Consider the following 5,312-nt stretch of genomic DNA (forward strand, 5'->3'; position numbering starts at 1 on the left):
CAAATTCGGGCCTGGCAAAGGCAAAGCCGCCCTGATCACAGAAATAGCTCCCGTCGAAGAAGAATTACTAATTGTGACCATCTTTTTCAAGTTGGGATTCAGTCTGATTTTCTGCATAAAATCCGCTGACCCTTCGCAGACTTCCCATCCAACCTCCATGTTCGGTTCGTCTCCAGGATCCCCGCACACGCCTAACAGGGACCTGGCGGATTTGACAGAAGGCGAAGACGTGAAGGCCGTGAAAGCAAAGCGTGACCATCCGTTTTCCACGGCGTCCGTGACGAGGGAAGGATGATCAGCCCAACTGAAAGCTGTCTTTGTTGAAACCCCACGTCGAAAAAGATAGTTATAATTGGTTTTCTTGGAGCCATCATGGTGGTGGGGACTCACCTGATGAAGCCTGGCAATTCCTGTCTGCAAATTCTGCCCTCTTTCTGCGTCTGAAGCAACGAAATCCTGACGAGCTTTGCGCCGAAAGCATCGTTTCAGGATTATAAGCAATACCAGAGCAAGAAATGCAGCAGAAACCGCAACCAGGCTTACATGTAACCATCCGATCATTTCTGATTTATATCTTCACACAGAAACAAAAGGATTTTCTCCTGCAGGTTTCTTTTTCCAAATCCCACCAGCAACTCTTACGCTTTTCTTTACACAAATGTACGTACTTTGTCAAGAAAAGAGAACCGGAAAGGGAGGAGAAAGGATTAGAACGTCGGAGATGAAAAATTAGAGGCGTGGACTAAGACTGATTCAAGAAAGACAGCACAGCAGCAGAGACCAGAAGAGAGAGAGAGAGGGAGAGAGAGAGAAATGGCAGAATATTATAAATGCAAAAGTGGGCATATGTGTTGACAGAGATGAGATTAACAGCTTTCTTTATTGACCTTCTTACCATCCCTCTCAATAAATATTATACTTAATCAAAACCGACACCCCTTCTTTTTTGTATAGGGAAAGGGTCTGTTGATTCATTTACAATTCTCAAGAGAGAGAGAGAGAGAGAGGTGTAAGGCTTCTAGAGAAGTAGTGGAGTTTTGTAAGGTTCTTGAATAATTGCTGTGTTTCAAACTTGTCTTTCTTGGGATATTGTTCGATCGGATAACCTGAGGAGGCATTAACTAAAGTCAGCTTCGGGGGTTACTGAAAAGATCTGGGGACAGACAACAACGTTAGAAGAAAGCTGGGAGAAAATAAAGGCAAAGTTAAAAACCCATGCTTTTTATTGATAAAAGAGACGGTAGTTTTTTGTCTGAGGACAGTTAAGACTTGTCCTGATAATCAGCTCCAGTTCAGACTTTAGAGCATTCTTCAACTTAATTATTTGCCATAATTTTTCAAGGGCTAAAATACATCCCCTCCACCCTCGTTATTTGGAAGTAGCGAAACCCCCTCTTATAATCGTATTTTTTAAAAAAAGCCAAAATATTCCCTTAAGACATGATGTGTGCATCATGCGTCCAAATGTGATATTTTGATTAAATTTTACCTACGAAATGATATGTATAACTCTAAATATGAACCATTGAACTTGTTTTATATATTTTATATTAATGGTTGGGATTTAATAAATGAATCAATGGGTTAGATCTTTTTTATTTAGATCAATAATTCAAATTGATGTATTAAATCAATGGCTCATATCTATTTGAATTAGATCAATGGTTCAGATTTATACAAGTTGCAAAAATAAAATGGACGGGTGTATTACACCACTCGCGTTTGGGGTGGGGGTATTTTGCTCTTTTTTTTACAAATACAGAGGGTAATTTGAGATTTTTTTTTCCACAAGGGGACATTTTGCCACTTTCGAATAACACAAGAGGGTAAATTACATTTTGTCCCTTTTTTATGGGAAGCTAAGCCTGCATTTCGACGGGTTATTTGAAATAAAAATTTTAAATAACTCCATATTAAATGAATTTAAAATTTATTATAGTACCATAAGAAGCAAAACTGTATTTAAAGGGTAATTTACGCCCAACTCCTATGAAATTTAATACAGTTATAAATATATTGAGAGATTAGCGGCACCCCTATGATATTTGACATAAAAATGTCAATATTATCCTTAGAAGATTTTTTGTTATTTTTTTGTTTTTAAATGTTAAAATTTGGATATTGTGCAATGATGTCCTGATTCTCTATGTTTATGCTTTGTATATTCTTCAAAAATTGCACTTCAGTCCATTAAAATGTTTTAAAAAGTACATAAAATATCATACCTCAGGATTTTTAAAAGGCATTTTGGCAAATTGAATACAAAATCTTGATGTAATAAAATGAATCTATTATCAAACGAACATTATTTTAGAGGTATGAACAGTTCGTCTCAAATATTTGTAATTATGTTAATCTCATAAAAATTTCACGTAATTTATCCTTGAACCTTCACTAGAAAAAGTATGATACATTGATTATCAAAAGGGAAATATTGCAAGCAACCCTCCTTTAATATTACAAATGAGCAAATTATACATTTATGAAAAAAATATAGCAAGTTACCTCCTTGTATTTTCGAAAATACAATTTACCTCCCTATATTTTTTAAAATGAAGCAATTTACCTCCTTAGACAGGGAGGTAAGTTGCTTCATTCTAAAAAGTATAGGGATAAATTGCTAGTTTTTTTCATAGGAATGTAATTTGTTCATTTGCAATATCACATGAAGATAAATTGTCATTCACCCATAATCAAAAGTAAAGAACCATGATATATTACTGATAGTCACGTCTATGCAATAACTATTGAATGTCGTTTCTGTAAGTGAAACAAAAAATTAGCCATAGTTATGAATCATGATAAATATTTTGGCCATATCAAAATCATGATAAGTATTAATTAATCGTAACCAAATTTTAAACCTGCATATTGGTTTTATTTAACCGTAATAGATAACATCGATTTCTTATGATTTTTACTCGTACTCGTTTATAGTACGTACAGGGAGTAATTTTTTATTTTTTAGTGGTACAACTATATTGTTGTATGTTCCAAATAAATTAAATGAAGAGTATTCGATATTTCATACAATAGAGGGAACAAAAAAGTCAATCAATAGTAATGTAAGAAACACATTCAATTTTCTGTTTATATAATTTTTTTTGAAAAAAACAAAAAAAAACATTCTAGCCGGGTCATTAATATAATTAATGCTAGCTGCTCCATAATTGTACATGTAATTAATAAAATGCAAAGAGTCCACTTTTTATCAATCCAAATTTGATGGGAGTCAACACCTTACAGCAACCTCATATTTAAAGATATCACAGCCGAATTGATCGTATAGATTAATGAAATTTGTCGACTCATGGACAGCTTGTGTGTGTACGTGTTTATTAATATAAGTTTTTCGAATTCTTGTTCAAATTATTGTGGAGTTAAACGTATATCTTGATTTGTGTATGTTTTCGACATGATTAGATCTTAGTTTTGGATGATAGTTAATTAATTATAAGAATTCTGGTAGACACACATGACATGGGCGTAATCCTTAGGATTATTTTATTTTTTTTGTCTCTTAAGTTAATTATTAAAAATTACTTTGGTATCCTGTATTTTAACTTCATCAATTTCGGTCTTCGAGTTTTCTTAAAATAATTAAAGCTAGCCCTCTTTATTTGTTGACCGTCTAAATTAACGGAGGGGCCTTTTTGGTCAGATAACGATCAGGACTAACTCTGATCATTTTACGAAAACTTGAGGACCAAAATTGATGTGGTCGGAATATGGGGAACCAAAAGTGAATTTCTCTTAATTTTAGACTCAAATTTCATCTCACAGCTCTTTTTCCTATGGCAAGTAAGGAATTGTCAATTTTCGGCCTTCATTGTTGGTTTGCCGCATTTTTTTCCCTCCAAAAAGGTCATTCCATTGGTTTAAACGATCGATTAATGGTTAAACCTAACTTTGATCATTTTAAAAGACTTTAGAAATCAAAATTGATGAGGTTGGAACAAGAAGAGTCACAAATAATTTAGTAACTGACGTAGAGAACCAAAAGTGAATTTCTTTCAATTTTGCTACTTTTACACTCAAAATGGTGCCTTACACCTCTTTTCCCTATGACTCGGAAAACGGGCTTGTTAATTTTTTATTTTTATTGTTGGTTTGCTGTATCTTTTTCTCCTCCAAAAAGGTCCGTCCATTAGCTTATACAATCAACTGACGGCTAGATCTAACTTTAGTCATTAATAAAATTTCAGAATCAAGATTGATGTTGTCGGAACATGGAGTGTCAAAAATAATTTAACGACTAACTTAGGTAACTAAAAACCCTACAATTCTCTTCGAAGGGTATATGGGTACTTACTTTGTTTTTTCGTTTCGTCTATCAATATATGTATATATATATATGTGTGTTTATATATTAAGATAAATTTTTCATTACAATAAATTTTCAAACATCGGAGAAATGATTAGACATTGATGATAAACTCAGAGTTGGCAGTAGTTATCCACAAGAACTATTAATTAAGGAGTTTGAATAGTCCACAAGGTGATGATGTGTATATGAATGAGAAAGTTGAAGGGGGGAAAAGAGAAACAAGAAAAGTAAAAGGGCGTGATGACAAGAGAAGTGATATAAGGGAAAACAAAATTCGTTGCTTAGTAAATTCATTTTGTCCTTTTCCCTTTTCGATTAATTAACATTTGGCCCCAATCAATAATTCGCGTAAATTACAAAAGATTCCTTTGAGATTATCATAATTACAAATAACTTTTATTATTCGAAAAATTATAAATATCTAGCTGAAATTAACGATTGTCTAACAAATACCCCCTACAATGGGCTGTCACGAGGAGGTATTTAATTGTTAATTTTAGGAGGATATTTATAATTTTTCAAATAATGATGGAATATTTATAATCATGACAAACTCAGAGAGCCTATTGTTAATTGTCCCTAACAATTTATATAATTTTATTGGAGTTGATTGTTCAAATACTAATTTATTTATTGAGCAGGTTATATTTACATTTTGAGTGTAAATACAAAGTTCTTATGCAATTTGACTTACTTTTTGGATTAAATCCTATCAAAACATTCTTAATAAAAATTATTCCTTACATAATAAATGACTACAACTTACAAATTATAGTAAATTAATATTATATACTATAATCAAATAAAATTAATATGAAAATTTAAATTTTGACAACAATTAATTAATACTTATTATGATTTTGCTATGCCAAATTATTAGCTATAATTTTTAGCTGTACCTAATAATTTGACATAAAAATTAAAAGTAATAGCCCTTGCCCAACAAATTTTAAAATGAATTATTCTAAAATCAATTACCACAATT

At 32.3% G+C, this 5,312-nt stretch overlaps 1 pseudogene; it reads right to left on the minus strand.

Moving 5' to 3' along the window:
• Window positions 1–1,268, minus strand: part of LOC105155541 — a 3,324-nt pseudogene extending 2,056 nt beyond the window's left edge.

This window comes from Sesamum indicum, linkage group LG2 (genome assembly GCF_000512975.1).
Source record: "Sesamum indicum cultivar Zhongzhi No. 13 linkage group LG2, S_indicum_v1.0, whole genome shotgun sequence".
NCBI lineage: Eukaryota > Viridiplantae > Streptophyta > Magnoliopsida > Lamiales > Pedaliaceae > Sesamum > Sesamum indicum.